Source organism: Vicugna pacos, chromosome 12 (assembly GCF_048564905.1).
Source record: "Vicugna pacos chromosome 12, VicPac4, whole genome shotgun sequence".
NCBI lineage: Eukaryota > Metazoa > Chordata > Mammalia > Artiodactyla > Camelidae > Vicugna > Vicugna pacos.
The window spans coordinates 19,894,152-19,901,490 of NC_132998.1; the positions used below are offsets into that span (position 1 = coordinate 19,894,152).

Here is a 7,339-nt window from a genome sequence, read left to right on the forward strand (position 1 = left end):
GGGTATAGTCTCCCCTATTTTCTTTTGGTTTCTAATTTCATAGAATATCTTTTTCATCCCTTCATCTTCAGCCTATCTTTGTCCTTAAGCTGAGGTGAGTCTTTTATAGGCAGCACATAGCTGTTTTTTTTTTTTAATCCATTCGGCCACCCTATGCCTTTGATTGAGAATTTACATTTAAAGTAATTATTAGTAGGTAGTGAGTTACTATTGCCATTTTGTTCATTGTTTTATTGCTGTTTCTTAGTTCCTTCCTTCCTCTCTTATCTTCCTCTATGTTTTGATGATTTTCTATAATTGGGTGCTTTGATTCCTTTCTCTTTATCTTTAATGTATCTACTTTAGGTTTTTCCTCTGTGGCTACCAAGGGGGTTACATAAAACATCTTATAACAGTCTATTTTAAGGTTATAACAACTTAACATTAAATGCATAGTAAGGCTCTACGTTTTTAATCTTCCCTTTCCCCAAATTTTATGTTTTTGATGTCATTCTCTACATCTTTTTATATTGTGTATCTGTTAACAAATTATTACAGTTATATTTAATACTTTCGCCTTTTATTATTTATACTAGAGTTATAAGTGATTTACCCACCAACATTATAAATCTCATTGTATAGGGTTTAACTGTATGTTTAGTTTTACCATTTAATTTTACACTTTAATATCCTGTTGCTAATTAGCATCCTTTCATTTCTGCTTGAAGAACTTCTAACATTTCTTTTAAAGCTGGTCTAATAGAAATGAACTGTTTACGCTTTTGTTTTTTGTGGAAATTCTTAATTTCTCTTTTATTTCGGAAGGACAACTTTGCTGGGTAGGGAACCCTTGATTGGCAGGGGGGTTTTCCCCACTTTTGTTGCTTTAAATATATCATTCCATCGCTTTCTGGTCTGCAATGTGTCTGCTGGAAAATATACTGATAGTCTTAAGGGGTTCCTCTTGTATGTAACAAATTGCTTTTTTCTTGCTGCTTTTAAAATTCTTTTCTTGTCTTTAACTTTTGGCAACATAATTAAGTATGTCTCTGTGTGGATGTCTTTAGATTCTTCTTATTTCAAACTCTCTAGACTTCCTGAGCTTTATGTTTATTTTTTCCCCAAGTTCAGGGAAGCTTTCTGTCATTATTTATTTAAATAATTTTTCTGCCCCTTTCTCTCTCTTTTGGGATCCCCATCATTATGTATTGTTATACTCAGTGGTGTCCCATAATTCCCTTAACCTATCGTCACTCTTTTTTTAATTCTTTCTTCTCTTTGCTCCTCTGATTGTATAAATTCCACTGCCCAGGCTTCATGTTCTCTGACCCTTTTTTCACTTGTTGAAACCCTGTACTGATTTTTTTTTAGTTTAGGTATTGTGTTCTTTAGCTCTTTGATTGCTGTTTGGTACTTAGGTTTTCTATCTCTTTAAATTCTGATTTTATTCATGCTTTGGTTTCTTGACCTCAGTGAGCATCCTTATGACCATTATTTTGAATTCTCTATCCAGTAAATCACTTATCTCCTTTTTATTAAGATTGGTTTCTGGAGATTCATCTTGTTCTTTGATTTAGAACAGATTTCTATTTCATCATTTTCCTTGACTCTCCATATTGGTTTTTACACATTAGATAAAAGTCATCTCTCCGAGCCTTGACAGACAGGTCTTATGTAGGAGATAAAACTTACAGATCAGCCTGGCCTGAGCTCCTGGTTCCCTCTCAAAGTTGTGTGATGTCCAAGCCACCATATATGTATATTCACGTATGACTGAAGAATTGTGTTGTACACCAGAAATTGACACAACATTGTAAACTGACTATACCTCAATTAAGTTAAAAAAAAAAAAAAAGGCCAAGCCCTCAGGTGGCTGCTGGAGCTCCAGAGCTGCCATGGTACTGCCCTGCTATTTCTGAATGATACTGAGCAGGAGGTGGTGCTTTTTTGTCATACCATGATGACTGGGCACATGATATTTTAACCAGGGAATTCTGGCAGAGAAAAAGGGCCAGTTAGAGAGCCATTCCCAATCCATCCTCAAAAGAGTGGCTTCTGACCCTTCCACTTTAGATAACTTTCCCATCCATATTAGGACAACTTCTTCCTGCTCCCCAGGGTTTCTTGATTGTGGTTATTTTTATTGTTACGGTTTTAGTTTTATTCACTAAGTAACATTCTGAAAACTCCAAAGACTCAATATTATCTGTAATAGCTCTGGGATTTGGCTGGGAAAGGAGTCAGTCAGTCCATGGTAGTTCTCCATCTTGACCAGAATTGGTCCTGGTAGAATTTATTGTTATTTATTATTGTTATTTGATATTATTATGGGATGCAAATGCAAATGTGAATTAATACCAAGAGAGTTTTCATGGATGATTATCAAGCACATTCTTAATTTAAAAGAGAAAAGCTATGAAATTTAATTTCCTTTATACTCAGAAACTTCTCAGACCCTGTTTCAGGGAAGGATGCCAACACTGCTGACTGCAGTGGAAATGGACCTTTGTCTAGAAGTAACAGAAAAAGGAAAAAAAAAAACCTGTGAATTTTGTGTACTGTTCTTACATGGAAACGTAACGTAAAATGGAGGCTGGAACAAATGTCAAGAAAAGGTGAGGGCTGTATAAAACCCGTATTTAATAAATCCTCGTGTACTTTTTTCTTTTGTTCCTGAGTTTGTTTTAAATCTAATTATCACAAAGGGAGAAAACAGAATGAAGTAACAGTATCCTAAAACAACAAAGCAGGTTATATGTGTAAAACAATATATTTAGTAACCAAATAGCAAAATAGTTGACTTTAAAATAGTGTCCATAATGAAAAGAAAGTATCAAAACAACAGTGATGTACTAAAGGCAACTCAGTAAGTAAAAAGCAGACATTAGTTAAAAAATACAAAATTTTATTGTTGTTTTAAGCTAAATTTACTCATGTTCTCGCCAAGGCCAAAATTTGAACATTCACTCTGCCGTGTGCGTGAAGTATCTAGCAGGAACACATGGTAGAAGTATATTGTTATCCTGAGCTTGTCAAAGATCAGTGCAATACCAATTCCTATTAAAATGGAAAAGGTTGAGCATGTTGTTCTTCCTTTAGCCAAATGAACTGATTCAACCACACATGTGCAGGTTGTGGTTGAGTTTTTCCTGTCAGAAAGTCTCAGTGAGTAACAGTTTGTTAAACTGAGGATCCGGATCCTGTAGCGATCAGACATGCTCTTTGGGTTCCTGAGATGGTCGATTTCCTTTGCAGTAACAGGTAGAGCGCAAGAGAACAGAAGACAATATCCATCTAACAGGAGGCAGGCAGATTAGGATTCCGAATGCATTTGTGTGTTAAAGCCAGTTGCTGGTTGAGTCTGCAAAAGATGCTTCAGACTCATAAAAATATCACCTATAACACATTGGTGGCTTGATAATGGTTATAACTTTTAAAAAAAAATCGCTTGATATTTATTCAAGTATTAACTACACCATGTAGGTGGTTAGGGCATAAATACATACTTTCCATAAACATAGACTAAAAGCTCATTTGCTTCAAAGAAATGGTTAATGAGAAAAATACAGATCTGTTTATTTAAATATAACAATTATTAAAAATTGAAATATTCATGTAATAGTAAATGTCACTTTCTAGGTTTGCTAGTGTGTTTGTGCTTTAATTATTCAAGAAGGAACTGTATTTGCATGTGATGCAGTAGGCGGTACTACTCAGGGAGGCAGGTCATAAGGTTCTCATTCTTCTCTTGCCAGAGCTCTTGAGAAAAGCCATGTAACTCTAGGAGATCTAAGAACTCTTCTTAGAAGGGGGGACGCTATAGTGCCTTAACTACCCCCAGATAGAAAAGTAGACCAGAACTCCTTTTAACTTGCCTTTTATTTCAAACATCTATGATTTCTTTCTTAACTGTAATCTGCAAAAATGGCAAGGAAGGGTGGAGAGAGCTAAACATTTATAGATTCCCTTTGCATCAAGGGAGACATTTTCTATGTTACCTAACCTCCTCAAAAGAAAAAAAAAAAGTTAAAAAAGAGAAATGAGAAGTATTCATTGAGTACCCAAAACTGTGCAAATTACCTATATTTTCTCGTTTCATTTTCAATGAAATTACGTAAGTATGTTTTATTAGCACCATTTAAACAACTCACACTCAGAAAGATTAAATAAATTCTTCAATGCAAAACAGTTAAAGAAGGGGGCTGAATTTAAAATCAAGTCCCCTGACCACCTTGACTTTACAACTGAAGCTGTTTCAAATTCACCTTCTAAATGTTCATTATTTTTGTATCTGCAGATCTTCATTTCTGTTCAAAGACTTCATTTTTTCATAAAATCAACATTGGTTTTTGATACTTTTTTGTAATATTGCACATGTTATGTCAGGCCTGTATGTATGTCATGAGTATTCAGCAATATTATAGCAATAAACTGAAGGGTAACACATTCTTGTGAAATATGCATGGTAGGGAAAACAAAATACTGAGTTAAAAAAATTCATTGGCAAGTTTTTTTTTCTTTTTGCCACATTATTGACAGATACAAGCTGTTCATATTTTGTTATTGGGTAAATTTGTTAGTCCTGTTATAAATGCCATCCCTCTCATTCTGTAAAACCAATTTCAGAAAAGAAAAGCATATTTAAAATAGAATTTAGAAATAAGAAGAAATGACTTATGAAGGAATTACATGGTTGGGAAATATTACACATTTAGGCCTCACAGCAGTGTATAATGAAAAGATTTTGTTATAATCCTTTTATCTTTATTTGAAAATTGATGTTAATTTTCTTCTTCTGTTATTAATCTCTGTGCTAGAGGTTTCCAAACATGGAAGATATATGTATGTCACTAAATGTCTTGTGAGCACTACTTTTCTCTACCTCCATGAATTACCCCTTTTTAATATAATTGTTTTTAAAAAAACTTTCTTAATGCTTATTAATTTTGAATTTTTATTTTGATTAAATTTTATCAGTCCATCTCTGACTTGTCAGTATCCTTCACTTATAAATATCTATTCAGTCTTATTACCAGCTACACGCTGGTTCTGAATTGCACCATAGAATTTCCTTCCATCTTCTTCCTACGTCCAAAGTCTGTTTTTCTGGTCCTCCCAAACAGCAAACCCCTTTCTGTTTTTTGCCTTGCCCCGGCCTTCAAGGCCTCAAGTGGTTGTGGTGAGAGACGTGCTGATCTGGATATCAGGATGAAAGGAAGCTCAATGAAACACCCTCTCACTCCCGTGAAACACCCCTAACCCCAATGCCCGCATCCCCAGCTCCCACCCCTTGACCGTCTCATCCTCTTCATCCACACCCTGGTTTTCCTCCCCTTCCCTCCCTCCTTCCTTCTTTCTCTTCTTCTCTCTTCTCCTCCATTAACACAGTCTGTTCTGTCAGCTCTACGTTTCTCTTCCTCCTTGGGTTTTGAAAAAAGGAAAGCAGCCACGTGGAGTTTTCCATTTACCTATAACCCCGAAGCAAGCATGTAACTCTTAGCTGTTGCCATGGGGAGTGGTTTACTGTTAGAAACACTAGGATGCCCAGCAATGGGTTTAGCTATAACAGGAGAACATTCACATTTCAAGCTTCACCATTGGAATCTGTATCACCTTCATGCAACTCTATCTGTTTTATATTTTTTCATTGCTGTCAGAAGAAATTTCAAAGAGAAGTTTGAGAAGAAAGGTGCTCTTCAGTTTCCAATGCCCGTAAGAGATGGTCAGTAAGTTTCTTTGATTCATAAATTTTGCAAGACCCCCTTGCTTCCTTTGTAGTTCCCATGTGGCCACCCCCTGTGGCTCCAAGACACTGAAACTTCTGAAGGTGTGGTTGTAAAGTTGGAATGATCGGGGAAGGAGAATGGGTGGACAGGGAATGTAGACTCTAAGGCTCCCTTCTCTTTACAGTACTGAGGGGAGGAGAGAGAACACTTGAGCTGGAGCAGAGTTAGAGTCAGTGGATAGAGAATCAGGTAGGCTAACTCTAATGGCATGTAAACGAGAAGCTACTCCCAGGACCAGTATCTAGTCCACATACTTTCCAGACCTTTAGAGCTTTCTACAGAATGGTTAGTAAGATGTACCTGGTTCTACTTCCAAGATAATGTGTATGGGGTAGGCAACTTTAGCACTCACAACTGCATCATTTAACACACATTCCACCAAAATACCACTCTGCACTGTGGATAGTTTCTATATTCTATTGGTACTATATATATCAGGTCCACTGTGGATTTAATAGGGCCTCTAACTTCCTTTTCTTTTATGACAAAACTTGTCCTGAGTGCCACACAAAATCGATTTTTGGACTCTTGTAAAACTAGGGATCAGCTTGTAAACTCAGTGAACAAACATTTGCGGTTTCTCAATTGAGAAAATTAAATAAGGAAATCACCGTAAGCTTAAATTTAAATCTGCTCACTAGGCCTATAAGTGATACAAGTATGTTCTTTTTCATCATTTTATATCTTGATGGATTTTCATGAATATGTAAATATTTTAAAGATGACATACCCTACTCGTTAGAGCCAGTAAAATGGCTTTCCTATTTAGAAGGTTCATGTATTGTTTTAATTACCAAGCAAATTGTAAAGGATTACTAAAATGCAGTAACAACAACAAATTAGGCATTAATATGAGAGCGTATAAATATAGTAAGACTTCTATTCATTTACCTTGATTTATGTGTTAATTTGCTTAGTTTCTGCCTATAAATAGAAATCTAAGAGACAAAAATCAAAACAATTGACTTTTCTATATATAAAAAGAGTCAAGTAAATATACATTTTTACTTCCTAGTGGACATTGCAAAACAGATTTTATCTTACCTACTTTGTCTTCCCCTCTAATGGTATTGCCTCCTTTCCTACTTCAAGGAAAGGGGGGAAAACATTACTGCGGTCATCACTTTATCTACCTTTAATTTAAAATAATCACAGAAGGCACATGAGCCCCCTGCATTTAAGTAGCTCTCACTTTAATGAGAATTTTAGTAATTGATTTAATATTTTCTTGGCCTGAATAATGCAACCGAAATTCTCTGCCACCACTCCATCCTCATCCTCTGGGTTGCCCAGCAACACAGAACAGAGCAGAGGCCCAGTAGAACAAAAACAGGTTCAACTATCACAGAAACTGATGAAACGGAACTGTTTCTTTCAGAATAGATAAAACACTGGGGCAAGTTATCCAGTGGTTTATGCATCTAATATGCATGAGTATGCATGTATATAATAGATATATATATATATAAATTTAATCCTCATAAACAGTAGGAGTTGTGATAGTTACCTCTGATCAAAGTTAGTTAACAAGCTTGATACAGTTATTCAAATAGAATTTCAGTGGTAATTCAGGC

General features: G+C 35.6%; 1 protein-coding gene across 1 annotated transcript in view; it reads left to right on the forward strand.

Moving 5' to 3' along the window:
* Positions 1 to 7,339, forward strand: part of SLC2A13 (solute carrier family 2 member 13) — a 330,277-nt gene that overhangs the window by 205,809 nt on the left and 117,129 nt on the right. The window lies entirely within an intron of this gene.